Raw genomic sequence first — 19,516 nt, 5'->3', positions numbered from 1 at the left:
AGAAATAAAAATGCATAGTAATGTAAATTCTAAGCAAACATTTAAATGTAGAAGGAGTAACACATTAAAAAAAGCTTGCCTTAATATTAGAAGTATCAAAAATAGGGTAAGTGAGTTGGAGTTGTATGTAGCAGAGCATAATTATGATATTACTGTATAGCAATAACAGAAACCTGGCTAAATAACAAAGATAGGGATGAGTGTAACATAGAGGGATACACATTTTTTTAGCAAGGACAGACAGAACAGAAAAGTAGGTGAGGTTGCTGTTTATGCCAAACAGAATTTTAATATAAGTCCTCTTCAGTTGGATGATGATCCCCATTTTAGTGAGGACATGTGGCTTCGCCTGGAAAATATTTGGGAAAGAGGTCTTATTTTAGGAGTGTGTTATAGACCACCCAATTCATACAGTAATTTCAACACACATCTTTTTAGTAATATCAAAAAGGCACGTTTACAGGGAAATATTATAGTCATGGGGGATAATTGGGATTAACTGGGATAACCTTGCAGATGTAGGAGCACAAGAGCAGGAGTTTTTAGAAGTAATCAGTGACTGTTTATTAACACAGCATGTTAAAGCACCAACACTGGGTAAAGCCTGTCTGGATTTAGTATTTTGTAATAATCAAGATAGAATTGAGAGTGTAGAGGTGTGGTATAGCGGGTCCACAGCTCAGATCAAAGGCCACTTTTTAAATAAATAATCGCCACTCTCGCGGCTTAGAGAGGGGGCGTGGTAGTGTGGCTGGAGTGGTTCCCGGGTGATTCATGATGCGAACGGTCCTCGCTTAAGTGCACAGGTGAGGAGTTGTCCACATCCGCGTTGTTGGGAGCTGCTAATTGCCACACCTGATCCACATCACCGTAATACAATAGAAGCGTGAGGCAGACAGAGGGGAAGGAAGGAAAGAAGAGCGAGAAAAGTATGTGAAGGGAGGTTAAATGTGAAGAAGGTGGCAGGAAGGAGAAAGCCGGTGTGGGAGAGTGAGAGCTGACTCCTGATGGTTTAATGCAGCTGGTAGGAGAGCCCCAGAGGAGTGTTTGGCCAACTCTCTGAGGGTGCAGATTGAAGCAGTCGCTCTAGCTGAGCAATTTTGAGGAGCTGGAGTGACCGGCAGAGGGGTCGACTGGCCGTTGAAGGAAGCGGAGTCGAGGAGGCTTTGGGCGTGTTGAGCCCCAGTGTGAGCACCCTGGCTGCTGGGGATGGAACCCAAGTCTCGGTCCAGCTGAAACCCAACGTAGCCGGGGATCAGAGGTCTACCGGACCAGAATTGAAGGAAGAGCGACTCCCCTGTAGCGGGGCCCGATTGGGAGAGGCAGGGGAGCCGCCAGTAGAAGAACGCACCTGGCTTTAGTTTTAAAAGAAAGACTGCTTCCAGCCATTGTTTTTAACCTCGTCGTTTTAAAAGGACTTTTTTTCTATTGTGTTTTTAACCTCAACCCATTCACCTGTTTTAATTGGATTATTTATTTAAAGATTTGAGAGACACTGCACTTATTTATTTGAACACTGTTTTGATTTTTTTGATTTTTAATAAAAGCACTTTGCACTTTTTGCACCATCCCTTTGCTTTGTTGTGTCTCACTGTCCAGCTCATTGGTGACATTACCGACGGTGTCGGGTTCAAGAGCTCCCAGAAGTAAGATGGGAGCATGGAGCAGAACCTGCATCATCACAAGAGGTGATTGAACCACTAGGGTCAAGAGACCATAATATAATACAATTCTCAGTATTCTGTAAGAGTGTAGATGCAAAGACTAAAATTGTTAAGATGAGCTTTGGTAGGGCTAATTTGACCAGACACGACAATGTCTAAGTAAGATACACTGGGATAAGCTTTTAAGTGTGGAGACAGTTGAGGAGCAGTGGAACAGGTTTAAAAATCTTTTACATGTAATGCAGGACAGATACATACCTAAATTTGGAATTAATAGGAAATTTAAAAAAAACTCCACGGTGGATTAATAAAGATTTAAAAAAGAAGTTGCAAAGGAAAAAACTGCTTTATAAGGCAAATAAGACTAATGACTGCAAAGTGAATCATACAGTATATGAGAACATGAGGGCAACCATTAAGAAGGATATCAGGGAGGCTAAAAGACAGTTGGAGAGGAATATAGCAGATAAGGCAAAAGAGGACCCTAAGAGATTCTTTCAGTATTTTAGTAGTAAAAGAACAGTCAAGGAGGAGATTAAATGCATCAGAAATAGTAAAGGGGAATTAAAAGATACAGACAATGAAATAGCGGATGCCCTAAACTTACATTTTTCTGAGGTGTTTACAAGTGAGCAAGTGGATAACCTCCCAGAGGTAAATGTAACTATTAAGGAGGTACTGAGGGATTTGGAAATTGTAGAGGGAGAAGTGCTGCTCAGATTAAATATGCTGAAATCAAACAAATAATTATCCTCGTGTTCTTAAGGAGGCTATTGAGTACATATATAAACCCATGACACACATTTTTAGGAAGTCACTGCGCACTGGAGAAATTCTGAAGCACTGGAAAATGGCAAATATCATCCCATTATATAAAAAGGATGACAGGGCAGATCCAAGCAACTATAGGCCAGTAAACTTAACATTAATCACATGAAAATTAATGGAAGGAGTTATTAAGGATAAGATTGAGCAACACCTGGCAAGGACAGGAGTTATTCTGAACAGTCAGCATGGGTTCAGAAGAGGGAGGTTGTGTTTTACTAACATACTGGAATTCTATGAGGAGGCAACAAAATGATATGATCAAAGTGGAGCATATGATATTATTTATCTTGACTTTAAGAAAGCATTTGATAAGGTGCCACATGAGAGGTTGGGCATCAAATTAAAAGAAATGGGAGTTCAGGGTGATGTTTTTAGATGAGTGCAGAACTGTCTCAGACACAGGAAACAGAGGGTGATGGTGCGAGGAACCTCTTCAGAATTGGGCGATGTTAAGAGTGGTGTTCCACAGGAGTCAGTGCTAGGGCCGCTGCTATTTTTAATATATATATATATATATAAATGATTTAGATATGAATATAAGTAACAAGCTGGTTAAGTTTGTAGATGATACCAAGATAGGTGGATTAGCAGATAATTTGGAATCCATTATATCATTACAGAAGGACTTGGGTAGCACACAGGCTTGGGCAGATTCGTGGCAGATGAAATTTAATGTCAGTAAATGTAAAGTATTACACATAGGAAGTAAAAATGTTAGGTTTGAATACACAATGGGCGATCGGAAAATCGAGAGTACACCTTATGAGAAGGACTTAGGAGTCATAGTGGACTCTATGTTATCGACTTCCCGACAGTGTTCAGAAGCCATTAAGAAGGCTAACAGAATGTTAGGTTATATAGCACGGTGTGTGGAGTACAAGTCCAAGGAGGTTATGCTCAACCTTTATAATGCACTGGTGAGGCCTCATCTTGAGTACTGTGTGAAGTTTTGGTCTCCAGGCTACAAAAAGGACATAGCAGCGCTAGAAAAGGTCCAGAGAAGAGCGACTAGGCTGATTTCAGGGCTACAAGGATTGAATTATGAGGAAAGATTAAAAGAGCTGAGCCTTTACAGTTTAAGCAAAAGAAGATTAAGAGGTGACATGATTGAAGTATTAAAATTATGAAGGGAATTAGTACAGTGAATCAAGACTGTTATTTTACAATGAGTTCATCAAGAACACGGGGACACAGTTGGAAACTTGTTAAGGGTAAATTTCACACAAACATGGAACAGGAAGTTTTTCTTTACACAAAGAACGATAGACACTTGGAACAAGCTACCAAGTAGTATGGTAGACAGTAAGACTTTAGGGACTTTCAAAACTCGACTTGATGTTGTGTTGGAAGAAATAAGTGGATAGGACTGGCGAGCTTTGTTGGGCTGAATGGCCTGTTCTCGTCTAGAGTATTCTAATGTTTTAATGTTCTAATGTACAAAAAATGTAAGAAGGAACAAGGGTCACAAGTCAGTAGGTAGTTTGTATTTAGCTCCAATGTCAATGATCTTTGAATAAAATACTGAAAATTCTGCCTATTCTATTCTTTTGCATTTTATACAAGCTACAAATAAATAGTGGGTGGCGTAGTTGCTCTGAGGTTAGGGATCTGCGCCAGCAATCGGAAAGTTGCCGGTTCGAATCAAATGAATGCCAGAAGTGACTCTATTCTGTTAACCTGCAAATGCTCCGTCCTGGGTATGACATTAACCTGCATCCAGCCCAGCAAGCAGGTCTAACAACTAGCAGGGAAAATTTGGGGGTTGGTGACAGAATTGGCACTCCAGCCACTGTAAAAAAACCTCACTCTGTTCAGTGTGGTGCTGAGGTGTCACCCATTGCACGGCTGCACTCGTATCTCAATGTTTTGCCGTGTGGTGGATGCTGCAACACGCTGTAATCAGCGCATGCTCCCAACCTCTCTCTCTCTATAAATAAAATTTTGACTATCACAGATTTTAACAAATCACTGCATTATGATGTAAAAAGCTGATTGTTAGAAAGTGAATTGATCTCTTGGAATGACATTCTTGATGTTGTTCCATGAACAACATAATCCCGACATTATTAGGATTATCTTCCTTGATTTGTAACAGGTTTTTCTACTTCAGGTTTACAGGATTAAACTAAGTATTAAACTGAAATCTTAGCATATGATAGCAGAACATGTACATATCATATGTCTATAATCTGATACTCATTTTTAATTTGATAGTGTTGCATGCTTATATTTATTTTTTATTGCTATTGCTTGCTGTCATTGTTTTGTTTATTGATCTATGTCTGAAGCATTGAGTTGTTGTACTGTGTACTGTATTATCACTGCATATTCAACCTTTCTTGAAACAAATGCATTTCATCATACTATGTTGCAAAAGAAAAAGTGAATTGAACTAAGGCATACCATAGAATGCATATTAAAAACTAATAATTTAAACTAAGATCTTAATCAAAACCATTTAAAATAAGCACTGTTTTCAGTCAGAGTACAGAAGTTGTCAAAGCAGACAGTACTGCACTAAACATTTAGTTGGTCAATTACTGAAGCTGGAGGACTAAGTTAGTTGTTGAGGCTTATAGAATATGTTAATAATTGATGGTACAAATTACATTTTTAAAAGTGGAAAATGTTGAAACATCTGTCCAAAATATTTATTTACATAAATTAATTAAATGATTTATATTTGGCCCCTAATTTATTATCTGTCAGTTAACTATTCATGATTTCAATTCATGAATGGTGCAGCACAGAGTTGCATGGGTAGCATGGGTAGCACTGCAACAAGGAGAGTGGGGTTCATGTTCAACGTGCTCTCTGTGTGGCCTCTGTGTGTTGCATGCTCTCCCTTTGGCTGTGTGGGTTCTCTCTGGCTGCTCTAGCTTCCTTCCACATTTCTAGTCCAAAGTTAAGCAGGTTAGGTAGACTGGCAATGCAAAATTTCCCCCTGATGTGTGTGTGTGTTCAGCATGTGATGGGCTGGGTCTCTGTCCAAGAATTGTTCCTGCATTGTTCTCCAATACCTGATGGAATAGGCCCAAGCTTCCCCACAAGCATAATAGGAATAATTGGGTTTGGAAAATGGATGGATGACACCCAGTAAAAGCTTCCTTTTAACATACTAGATCTGTTTTAACTTGATACTCATGGACAGGCTTGCAACTATAAAATAACATTCTTAGACTAGTTCACTCTATTCACAGTATAAGAAACTAAAGTCATTTTTCAGGTTCTCAAGGAAACATAACTGATTTTGCCAGTATGGCTAGATCACTGTAAAATCTTTACATTTCTAGAGCTCCCAGTAACCTTAAAAATGCAAAGGCAAATCTTGTTTATGTACCTTTATTGGTATTTGTCTCATAATTAAGTAGGAAAATGTAGCTGTATCAAGGACAATTATTAAACAACATAATTTATTTTACACTTGTTTTTGGTTTTCTTATGAAATCTGAAAAACTCACATTCTGGCTTTTTTCAGTAAATTTAAGTGAACTAAAATAGCTGTAATAAATATCAGCAAATCCTATAAATAAATTTTACATTTTAATAGTTAGATACCAGTAAGGCAATTCAGAACATATCCATTAATGTTTTCAAGATACTCTCCTGTCCAGCAGCATCTATCACTATGCAAGAACCACCCCAGTTCTGGATGCTTTCAATAATAGTGCACACTTCTACGCATATGCTCACTCTCTACTACTGCAAGCCAATTAACCTAATGTATCCATCTTTATGCTGTAGGAGAAGAATAGAAACTCCAAGGAATTGCACCAGGTAAGCAATAAATTCCACATAAACTAAGCTGGAACCTGAATGTAGTTCCTGGAGCTTTAAGGCACCAGTGCTAACTGTGCCACACTCTGAAAACATAAATAAAAATACTACATTTACACTTCTTGAATTGTCATGAAGGCATGGGTTAAAAACGAGTAAAAAAAAAAAAAAAACATTTTAAATAAGCTGAACAACCCAGTTTTAATTCTGAGCTCATCCCAAGGACTTTTTTGAAGCTGAAAACTATGAAACAGTTTGGCAATTGTTTTAAAGATTTTGCCAAGTTCTTTGACTTTAGCCTTTATTTTTTTTTTAATGTCATAAAGAATCTTAAATCTATAGTACAGTGTCATTTTTGTAATCAGCTCTTTACTAACCTTGCCACTAACTAAGTATATTTCTGCAACTGAAATCTGTCTTTGGCTAAACGAGTAAGCACTACTTTCAATAAACTCTAAAATGTGACAGAATGCACAAAGCAAGAGTGTTATGAAATTGATAATGGTTGATCCTGGACAAATAACACTGCTGACACACAAGAGTAGCTGACGCTTATTTGTACAGTATTATTAAGAAGTACAAACCCTAGCAAGCAGAGGTGCCAAGCATGAGTATGCTTTTTTAGAAATAGAATCAATCATTAAGAAATAATTGGTTTATTCAAAATAACCCATTATAAAATGTCTGGATTGTCAGTCTAACCCTCTGGTTTAAGATCCTAGGTTTTGGAATAAATTAAATCTATCAAAAAGCATATATATTTTTATCATAAATTTCCATTTTGTGTGTCATGCAGTATGTAGACATCCATGTTTTAAAGCTGATGATGACACATTAATGTAGAATTGATTAATGCAGAAATGTACTCAGACAAATGACTTCATGGTGCTAGCATTAACTTTGAGAACTGCTGTAAATTAAGCTTTGATTGAGCTCTGAAACAAAAATAAGAACAAAAAACAAACATACATGACAATCATTTACAAATAAATATACTGTATAGTTAAAATTTTGTTTGCTTTATAAAGCGCCATATGATGGTATGATGTATATAGTCAAAACTGCAGTTTACATTTTCTTCATCACACTCTTTTACAGTAAAGAACTACTCCTAATTTTCAGTACAGGAGGCTTAAAAACACATGGCAAAACAGCAACTATGCTCATTTATAGTACATAGTGCTCAGTGGCAACACAAACAATTCTACCAAGGCCATTAACAGAATGTGAAAAACATCTAGCAAAAGGAAAAAAATGATTGCAATATATAGCATGAATAATTAACTAGTATAACAGGTCTCATCACTGTCCTCTACCAAAGACTATATAATTAAATTATAATTAAAAATGTTAATAGGATGTTGTCTTATTTAGCATGTCGTATGGAGTACAAATAAAGAGAGACGAAGCTTAGGTAAAGAAACTCACTTGTGACACCATGTCTTTTCTAATTTCCATATTATAACAAATTAGAAAAGTATGCATGCCAGTAACATTCTAGTGTATATGAAAGCTGTAGCATTTTTAGTTTTTTTAGTTCATTAAAAAGTCACTTATATTTTTGTTTGTTAAATATTTTGTAACAAAGAGTCATATTCAAAAATAACAACAATAACAGAATGAAATTACACTAAATATATGCTTTTTAACAGCCTTTACAATGTCATGGAGTTAACAAAATAGCCCAGACACACTGGTGATGTCTTAACAGGTTTTATAGACCCCAGATTCAAAATTCAAGTGATGTAAAACTGGCACTCACTGATGTCATATTGTTTCTTGCTGGTTGTGGAATGGCTCTGACTAATTGTAGTTCAAATTTCTTAAACATAATGTTTTTGAAAAGAAGTACTCACTGGAGAGATTAAATCTCATGTTGAAGTCTTAAGGTAAAATTGTTGTAAAAAATTAAATAAATAGATGAACAAATTATTACATTTATTGTGGAATGTGACGGCATATAAAGAAAAACACAATGCCATATGGGCAAAAATAATTAAATATCTCATGAAATATGTTTTTCATTGCTTATTTTTTTCAAGCATTTATTTAATTATTTCCTCATTTATTTTTGTCAGTGACACAGCATGCAACATGAAATACGCCTGGAAATGAAAACTGTCACTTTCACCTGTCAAAGTTGAGAGGGTGGGCTCTAGAAAATACTGTCTTTTGATTTGTGAATTGTCAGTAGAGTGGACATAAATCTTTGGCCACCAAGGGTCACATTTACAACAAACACTTCAAATGCACAGCTTTTTAAATTAAGTAGATACTTTGCATAGTAATTCTGGACAACTTTTTCTTGCACTATCTGTCACCGATGTTCACAGTCACATCTTTGCTATTGACTGCTTGCCATTGTGAACATGCCTAGAATGTAGTGAAATGGTCTGTTTCTTCCTTAGGATCAAAATCTTAAATCCTGGACATCACCAGATTGACAAATGGAAAACAAGCAATAAATGACCAATCTAGACAACTTTATAAAACAGTGCAGCATTGTAATCTAAAATAGGTGTCAACTTGTTTGGAGCAGTTTGACTGCATGACAACACATTAAGGTGACCCTGTCACCTATTACACATTTTCATGGCAGGCCTGCCTAGTGTCATTTCTAAAAAGAACAATGCCTTACTATAAATGGAGGAACAGTGGAAAAATGTGTTGGCCACAGGACAATATTTTAACACCTGTATGACTTTATATTACAACATATACCTTGTCAGCAATATGATCTTTAAACAATGTTAGCAATACTATGTGCAGCTCTGTTGTGGACCAATAAATCCTTCCTTTGCTCTGGTTTTGGAATTTTTTTTCTTTTTTACCAGCTGATATAAATAGGTTTTCAATCAAACTGGACAGTTACTTCTGGGGGCTATTGTTTTTTTTTTTTTTTTCTAATCTATCTGCCAGTCAAGAAATATACTATAATGCTCTTTTGGAAGTGTGTGCTAGCATGCTCTGCAGTGGCCTAGTAGTTCATCTAAGTCTGGATTCTGCCTTGCACCAATGCTAAAGAAACAGCCTCCAGCTCCTATTGAACCTTGAAGTGGGTTAAACAGATTCACTAAATGGATGGACAGACCTTATTTAAAAATAAGTTGTATAATGTACAGAGTTCATAATTCCAACTGTTGGATGCAATGTTTCATAAATGCTAATGATAAAGTTTGAATTGCAGTATGCAAAATAATATGTAACTTTTTATAAAAGTACAAATCTAAAACATAAGGTTAATTAAAGAATATTCATTGCTATGGGAGTATATTAAGGTTGGTCATTCAGCAAAAATGCAAAGCCTACAAGAGTGCAATGATTCATAGTCTCCAGAATTTCAAAATTTTTCATGCACTGGCAGTGTGCCCCACATAAAAAGCCTGATATGCCTTCTGAACAGAAGTCACCTGCCAAAAAATTTTGTAGAGAAGGTCTGCAGCACAAACAATCACAGTCAACCAATTACTATTTGAAAAGTTAGATATGGCGTGATCTCAGCACTATCACTAGCCATAATCATCACATATGCTGATGTCTCAACATTTGACTTGCTGAAATGAAATTTTATACAAAAACAAGTGAACATTTTTTTACTTCTTTAATGTTTGATTAATAATATTTGATTAATTACAAAAAATAATTCTTGTTCAGCTGTACTAAACTTCATAATTTAAATAAAGTAGTTAATATTTTAGCAGGAGTGCTTTCCACATTAAATGGCAAATTGACCATTTTCAAGTTTAGCTGCATTTTTGTAAGCTTTTTAGTTTTTGCTTCACTATTGCTGTCAATCAAACCACAATTCTCTGTTTTCATGTCTTCACAAATTCTTAATATAAGAACAGAACAGAATCTTTCTTCAGCTCTGAAACATTTCAAATTATATATAGAGGTAATAAAACACAGTACTGAAACAATAAAAATAAAGTCAGTAGATAGTGCCTGGGTTTGGATATTGAACAACTTTAAATTTAACAGCACTGATCAGTGATTTAATAACTTTTAATGTGTGTTTTACTGAAACATGCAGGAGAGACTAGCATATTAACATTTATGGTTCCAGATACCACAGTTGCTTCTTTCTCTAAGTCTAGCACTTTCATTAAACTATAACCCCATTTCCAAAAATGTTGTGATGTTGTATAAAATGAACTAAAAACAGAATGTGATGATTTGCAATTTTTGCATATTCTATGTTTAATTGAAAACGGTATAAAAACAACAAGTCAAAAATATATGCTCATTTTGAATTTGATGCTAACAATATCTTTCAAAAATCGGGAGTGGTCTCCCCTAGACTTTCTCACATACAGTACTCAGATAAGGGGATGGATATTTAAGGAGTAAACCACAAGACAATGATTATATTTTTACATTATGTACATTAAAGAACCATCAGCAACAAATCAAATCAAATTGCCTGCAGTACAGACCTGTTACCCACTGAAAACATGGGCACATTAAGAAATGAAAAATACAACAAAAAAGACCCCGAACTATTGAACAGTTGAAATCCTGTATCAGGCAAGGATGGGACAACATTTCACTTCCAAAACTACAGCAATTGGTTTTCTCAGTTCCTGAACACTTAGAGTGTTGTTAAAAGAAGAGGTGATGCAATACACGCCCTGACCCAACTTTCTTCAAAAGTGTTACTAGCATCAAATTCAAAATTAGCTTACATTTAAAAAAAAAAAAACATTAAATTTCTTAGTTTCAACATTTGAAATGTTGTCTTTTTACTATTTTCATTTGAATATAGAATTTACAACATTTGCAAATCATCACATTCTGTTATTATTTACATTTAATACAGCATCCCACATTTTTTGGAAATGAGGTTGTGATATCAGACTCTTTAGACAGATTCTGATCACTGGAAAAGTTATAAGATACAACTACCAAAACTTCCGCTCCCAAAATAATCTCGCCACTGAACCCTGAGGTGTCAAGCAAGGTTCAAATGGTATTAAATAGCATGTAAAGTATTAATAGTCTTTGATTCAGTTACTCTTAATTGCTACTCCTGGATAGTGTTTGCCTATTTACTACTGAATAAGGGGTATAAAAGTGTATCAACAGTAAGGACACTCAGTCCTGGATCAGTAACAATTCATATATAGACAAGCTTGATCAAATGACCTCTCAGTCATATCTCTTACTGAGGATAATGTGGGAGTATGTAATAGACACCTATCATCACCTCAGACTCTGATGTTAAGGTCTTAAATTCTCAATTTCCTTGGAAATGCTTATGACCTTGGCTTAAAGCCACATATGTGTACGTGGAAGTATACAGTAAGAGCTGGGCTTTTATTCTTCCTTGAATTGCAAAACCATGTCATTAATTAACCTCAACATTATGAAGAACCTTTGATAAAACACACTCCTAAACAATGATTGGTTCCTCTATATACAGTGTATTTATACATGGTCATTTGAATATACATATCTATGATGTGCTACACCACATGATGCTCTACCCGACTGCAGCAAACAAGCAGTTCACATTATTATTATACAGCAAGTAATAATCTGGGTCAGTTAACATTACTTGCCAAGGACATATCTCTAAGAAATTCTGCTGCTGGCTGCATTGACAGAGTGCAGAAAATAAAGAGGGACCTGAATTTTCACAAACAAAAAAGATCATATCATAATATAAATAATCTTGTCTATGAGTATATTTATATTGGCTATCAAGAGAAGTGTTTTTTAATCCTTATTACAGTCATTTGCAGTAACTACTTCCTATATATCAGGCTGGTAAACATACAGTAAGTAAAACATAAGAACAATAAAAACAAACAATCTCTTCTGAGATACTAAAGGAGCAAAATACATTCTTCTATTATTATCTTCTAGGACTATTTCATTTATGTTAGGTAGAATGCCCAAAGGGGACTGGGCGGTCTCGTGGCCTGGAACCCCTACAGATTTTATTTTTTTCTCCAGCCTTCTGGAGTTTTTTTTTGTTTTTTCTGTCCACTCTGGCCATCGGACCTTACTCCTTCTTATGTTAACTAAGGTTGTCTTATTTTAATTTCTTATTTGTCTTTTATTCTTCTTTTCTTCATTATGTAAAGCACTTTGAGCTACTTTTTGTATGAAAATGTGCTATATAAATAAATGTTGTTGTTGTTGTTGTTGTTGTTCTTCATGGCACCACAAAACCCTGTGGATTTTAGACAAAATTAGGTTCCAAATCCATTCAGTGCATATTACTGTAATTATGCATTTGTACATTGATGTTTTTAATATTCTACAAATCTTGTTTAGAACTGCTGGACGCCAATGTGTGTTACATTCCAGTATACAATTCAGATATCATAACGTGAATTCATGGAAGAAAGAAATAGGTTTGTGAGAAAAAATAGTGCAAACAAGCCATTTCTCAGGCAAATGACCTACTTTTAAAGACATGTTTAGTATGCCACAATACAGCCATTCTAGTGAATTGTTAGAGGTATATTTGTTATCTCAAGTGATAGAGTGGTGTACTTGATAGTGTTTCTGCCTGGCAGATCAAGTAAATGGGGTTTGAATTCTACATCTGGATATCGTCCGTGTGAAGTGTGCAAGTTCCGCCTGTGTCTGTTTTGGGTTTCACCTGGTAGGCTGATTGTAATCCTACTTTCCTAAAGAAGTGTGTGTGTTAGGTATGTTAACCATTCCAAACTAGCTCTGTGTGGATGTGTGCATGACACTACGATGAACTGGTGTCCAGTCCAGGGTCCCACCACTTCCATCCCACCTGATGCCTGCAGCAATAGGTCTTAATTTGATTTAGGGATCTAAGAATGTAATGTAACAGTTACTGGCTCTGTAATGTAATGATAAGTAACATATATATCTTATTTAGCTACTACTGAAGACTATTATTATTTTAAAGATTGTGCATATTTACATTTTAAATATGTGGCATAGTTGTGCATTGGTTAGTGCTGCTGTCTCATGCCTCTGGTAACCCATGTTCAAGTTTTCTGCCTAGTCACTCCTAGGGGAGTTTACATGTGCACAACTGGGGTTTCTACAATCTATACACATTGCTTTCCAAATCCTAAAGATGCATGTTAATTTAATTGGTGGCTTCAAAGTAACACCATATGACTGTGCATGGTGGGTCTATATAAATGTGTTCTGTGATGGACTAGCAAAGTATGCAGAACTGGAGCCTTGTTCACCATGCTGCCAGAACTGGCTTAGAAAATGGATGGATTTTAATCATCCCAATTATGACTACAGATTAGAGTTATAAATAGTAATAAGAGAATCCTCGTGAAGGAAAAATTCTTGCCCCACTCACATTTACCTTACTTGCCCTTTCAGAGTATTGGTATGTGTTTTCAAAACTCACAAATGTCTGGGTGTGTGAAGACTAAATAGCCTAATTATATTAAATTAAGCAATGTGGTTTAAATAGAATTAATTGATGACACATATTCTATCCACTAATGCAAAACCTATTTAATCAAATGTACCAGTGGAATAAATCTACTACGACTAACAAAGAACAAATGCTAGGGACAACAGATTATGCACAAGATCCATCAGACAAACATAAAAAACACTGACCTCAGTAGCTTATCTTTCATTGGAGATAGCCAGTATATGCATAAAAGATAAGAACAAAAAGCTACAAAGAAGTTGACCCAAAACGCAGCTTTGAAAAATGCACAAGGCAAATCTGACAATATCTGACCTTTCCTACTAGACTCCAAATATCTCATCTTTATGTGTTCCCTTTTCATAGGCCATCTATTCCTGCAATCCATAGTGAACACCTGTTATTAGTCCACCTAACAAACGTAGTTTTTCATACTCCTCTAATTTGCTTTTCCTCCACTTCTGAGGTTATTTTAAAATATTAAGATAGCTATCACTGCAGAATATATTACACTCTTAAATCTGTTTTCTGCTTAAAACACAGACATACCCAACACACTTTAGATGCGTATCCCACCTCTGTTTTCCAGAATTCCAGCATATCTTGCCTAGGTGTCCCTATTGCATATTTATGGGAATGATAGTGCATGGCTGACCCACAAAAGATTCAGAAATATTTCAGGTATCAGAACATCTAGTTAATGCTTAACACAAGAAAGTTACTAAGAGGGTCTATATGTTCATAGAGTGCCAGACTATACAACTTTCCAACTTCTGTTAAGTTCATGAAACATTCTGATCTCATCCTAAGACCCTAGTATTATATTTGAATCTTGCTCCACCTATTTCTCTGTTGTACAGTATGTCAGTCACCACATGACAGATTCATATATGTGACATATAAATACACTCATAAGAAATTCTCTATGTCTAACCTGATATACTGTTATATGTTAAAAGACAGGCAGGAACTTTATATTTACTATTTGAATATTTGGCTGATACTGCTATCCAAGTGCTTTTGCAGTACAACCATAGGTTTAGTGACTTACTCAGGGTCACATAATGAACCACACAGTAAGTCTGAAAGAGGAACTTTATAGATTATGTATATATAAAATATAACATAACCCTCTCAAACCCAGAACCTACCCTGACAACACAGGGCATAAGATATGAAGTAGTACTGAAAAGAGTCCTTTCACACACATACCCACATTCAAACGCAGTCACAATTAACCTATCCTTCATATCTTTGTGGATGAGAAAGGAAAACTGAAATAGCCAGAAGAAAACAACCATAAACACAGGGCGAACATGTAAACATCTTATTAACCCAGATTTGAACACTTGAGTTACCAGTGCTATGTGTTGTCCTACATATTGTGAAGTCAACATGTGTAGTAATACCATTATTGACCACGAGGGGACACTACCATCACAGAAGGGGGTCACTCAAGCTGTGGTGTATTACTGTGCTTAATAACATAAACTCTATTACTGTGCTGAGGCTCCCCATATTCTTACAAGAGTAACACTCTGGTACACCTCAGCAGTGAGACTAAAATGCAGGAAGACATGGTGCCACATGGGGAAGTTTTACCCATGTGACACATGAGAATGATGATGTCTGCCTGGACCCTAGAAGTGCTTACAGTGTGATATCTAGAAGAGTCTGGGGCACAATATAAAGAGGCTTTGATTTCTTTTGGTTAGAGTTGGGAGGCAGCTGGTGGCAAGAGCTCAAATGACCAGAGGGAGGAAAGAGAGCCAAAATATTAGAATGTTAGTGGGGGAGCAAATGACAGAGTTACCAGAGACAATTACTGTTTAGCGAGGTTCGGAGGGCAGAGGACTTTATTTTTTTCTGTTTTGTTGTACTTTTCCATCCTCATGTATTGTTTATTCAGTCTTTCATTAATAAAGCCTTTTTATAATATATTACTGAATTTAATTAACAGACCAGGAACTATTAATAAAAACAAAGATTCTAGGACCTACTCTACCTCTTTTAACTGGTACACTGTATCATTGTTTGGCAAAGAAGCATGTTCTCACTTGTAAAATACTCTTCTGGCAAGATTTTAAAAGTTCAGATATGTTTGTGAATACTGAGTGTTTTCTTTAAGTATTAAACTGTGAGAAAACAGGATTTAAGAGATATTTATTGAAAAATAATTAAAACAGCCCACTCTCTCTCATCTAGAGGAAATAAGAACTGCTCAATTTTACTTGAAATGTATAATGTTTGTAAAGAAGACATTAAATTAAATTTTTTTATTAGTATAGCCGGGTCGTTCATTTTCACCTGGACTAGACACAGTTAAGTATATCAGAAAAAATATTGCTTTTCTGATTCAGATTGTGAAAATTAAAGAGAAATAAAAGAATTACAAGGAAAAAAAATACATCACAAAATACTGTTTCATAAGGTATGTGCAGGCCATTATAGTTCCTCACAGCATCACAAGTTATGTTCTGAACACATTCCTTTGGGCTCATTGACACTTGCCTTTTATCTCACTTTGGAATGTGGCTTGTTACTGTATGGAAAACCAATGTGGGTTGAAAGAGGTGAAATCTGAGCTGAAATAAACACACTTAGTAAAGTGAATTGATTCAACTTAATGACACGAAAAGCGATACAGGCATATAAGGACGAGACAAGAAAAAAGCAGAGTCACCCAGCATGAATATTTAAAATTGGATATACTTGAATTTTCATGTACCATATATCACATGATTTTACTTCTTGTTAATTTCTTCTAAATTAAACATCTTTTACTAGCAACACATGAAATAAACCCTATTGACAATACACTGACAAAAGCAGGTCAAGTCTTCTTTTAATATTCAACTTTATTTATGGACCTTGCCTGGTAAACATTCTCTTGAGTTATACATCTTTGTAAATACAGCACTGTGTTTAGTAACAGACAACTGCCTTTTAAAATAAAGAGTGAAACAAAACATCTATCATACTAGTGCCTAGGATAAAAGGCAAATCACAGCTTAAAGCTGGATTTATCACAAATATGCAAATACATTAACTTTATTAAAACAGGTATACAAAAAGTATACATTTTGATATACTAATATATTTTACATGCATACAGCAAAATTCAGTTATTCTACTCAGTTACGTTATCATCATCATCATATACACTTCCATATATATCCTATATTCTTCTATTATTGTAAGCATTTAAACACAATTTATAAAATGTGTCTTGGTTTGAAGTTTTATAGTGCATAATGTTACTGTTCATATCTAAGAAAGTCCAAATGTTTGACCTCGTACTACAAAACCACATTAAATCAACAATAAGGGATGGAAACATAATATACTATACTTATATTCATGTGTTTTAATTAATACTCACGAGACAAAACTACTAAATTTCGTTGAGGTTGGAAATCTTTTAGTTAATAAATTCCATTCACAAAACAGTTATTCCATATCAGTTACTATGGCAATGTCAAGCACCAATGAGAAGGCACGCTGAATAATGGGGTAAATAAAAAGTGAAAATCATGTTGAACAGCTGCCTGCTATTAACATTAATATATGAAATATAACGCCTTCCCTCAAGTTTTTGAAAGATATGCTACTCAGAATTTAAGACTGCATGCTCACTTAGAGAAGCAAGCATCTGGAGAAACAACTGCTTAAGATATGTGTCTCGTATATTAAAAATAAAGTCTAAATTAAGTTAAGATCTATTAAGTTAGGTTACAGTATGCAACCGGAGTTTCACAATCAATGGAAATCTTTTTACGATGTGTTTGTTGCACTTAATGTGGATTATACATTTATATAAAAAATCAGGTTTGCTTCCCATCAATCAAATCAGATCGGCAAAATGATTGGGTAATATGAGACTATATACTTAAACAGATCATGCTTTCTTCAGCTATGACGCAAGCTTTATGGAGTAATAAATTATTTCTCATGAGGCTACTGATGCAAATGTGAGCGGTTGTTTAAAGTTGAATTATATATTTATAAGCTGCGTGTTCAAAGCCTATGAAGGGACTGACAAGTAGGATCAAGAGCGGCACTCTGGGGCTAATGAATGAAGGCTCGCGTCCACTAGGCTGCTGCTCCTTTTTTCTCCCACCGCAGGTGTTTGCACATGAGATCTGGAAAGCTGATATCATTACTACACTGAAATATTGACTACAATATGTTAAAATACACAGTATTTGCAATTGCATCCCACACCATTACTAAATATTTAGAAAGCAATCATCTGCTAGTACTGAAACCCAGTGATATGTCGAAATACTTCTAAGTATAGGCGGCAAGGCAACAAAACTTCTAATACCCGATCGATATTTATTTTACAACGCCCGAGGGCCACGTTTCGTGTTTCCAGACACTCATAATTTCCCAGAGACCACGGGAAATCCGACCTTACCTAAATTCTTTAGTAAATTCGATAAGAAAAAAGTGAAGAGATGTGTCAGTTTTAAGTGTACGCGTAATCAGAAAACAACGACGAAAAAGAAAACCTGAAAACGCCACTTACCTGTATGAGAACTTCAGCGTCAAAGAGTATCTCTAGCTACCTCTCGAGTCTGGCGCTCCGCTGTCAAACACGAGGAGAACCTCTTAGCGGAAGAGCACGAAAAAGGTAAACAAACATCAAAACATTACATCAAAACAAATGAGCAGTCGCACAGGGATCGTGTCGCGGCAGAAATGGCTTAATAACGGTCGTTGACACCAATAAGCGAGAAGTTTCCACTCCGGAGGAAGTACATTACCAAGTATTGAACTGACACAGTGACAGCTAGAAGAAAGCGAAAAGGGTTGTCAAGGAGGAGGGGCAGTAGCATATGATTGACAACAGACGTGTCCAATGTGAGTGCCGGTTGTAGGTTGCGTCACATACATTAATAAATTAGTCTCCTTTTTTTAAAGACAGCGGGGATCGGGTACAGCGGCCTTTGCTGACGTACAGTGTTCTCGCCACGGGCGCGGTGGGTGGTGTCCTTCAAGGTGTGCCGGTGGATGTGTCGGTGAACGACTAAGGGCGCTTTAACAAAAATGTCAGGAATGACGACTACTTAATACTGACTTACTAAACCAAAAACGAGTCGCGTTGCCGAATTATAAATGTCTTTAGTAATGTCAGCCGAGTGTGTGAGACTTTGAACATATGGGATGCTGCGCGAAAGAGAAATACTAGTAAGCTATCGTGTTTAATGGCCGTCTCCCTTAATCTGACACTGTGCTTTAGTTTTGTTGTTGTGTATCTGTTTATGTAACATTACTCCTATAGGAATATTTTTGATAATGCAAACTAATACTGTATATGGAATTACATGTAGCTGTTTACGTTAATTCATATAGTTAATAGGCAAATGACTTGTCTAGTTACCAACAGTGAAAGCAAAATGACACCAGCCTAATTTCACTTCACATATTTACCATTTTTAGGTTTCGTCTAGCAGTATCAGGTGTCATCCATTCTGGTAAATAATTAACTCTTTCATTGCATGAATTATTTGTACATCTATGTACCTTTTTACTACAAAGACGGCATGAGTGCAAGTTAAGTAAACGCCAGTTTCTCCACATTTCACTTGTGCCACTTCATACTTTTATAGGATGGTCTGCATCATCAGGGTGACTTGGGTGCACAACTTGGGGCTCTTTTTCACAAAACAGTCTTAGCATATTTGAGAAAAAATGCCCAATAACAGGAAAAATCCAAGTTTTCACCAACGGGAACATACAGCAAGCAGCCTGCTATCCGGTTCCCATCCCTATTTCTACTTCAGTCATCACAAATATAAACCTGTCATAAGTAAACCTAAATAAAAAGCTCTTTAAAAGAAAAATCGGGAGT

The 19,516-nt window shown here is 35.9% G+C and overlaps 1 protein-coding gene across 1 annotated transcript in view; it reads right to left on the bottom strand.

Moving 5' to 3' along the window:
• Window positions 1-18,479, bottom strand: part of LOC114664229 (oxysterol-binding protein-related protein 3-like) — a 211,556-nt gene extending 193,077 nt beyond the window's left edge. Inside the window, 1 exon segment of the mRNA XM_028818268.2 lies at window positions 18,191-18,479. The gene's annotated coding sequence lies outside the window, so the exon portion shown is untranslated.
• Window positions 18,480-19,516: the final 1,037 nt, after the last annotated feature.

Source organism: Erpetoichthys calabaricus, chromosome 13 (assembly GCF_900747795.2).
Source record: "Erpetoichthys calabaricus chromosome 13, fErpCal1.3, whole genome shotgun sequence".
Taxonomy (NCBI): Eukaryota; Metazoa; Chordata; class Cladistia; order Polypteriformes; family Polypteridae; genus Erpetoichthys; species Erpetoichthys calabaricus.
This window is presented reverse-complemented; position numbering and strand designations above follow the sequence as displayed.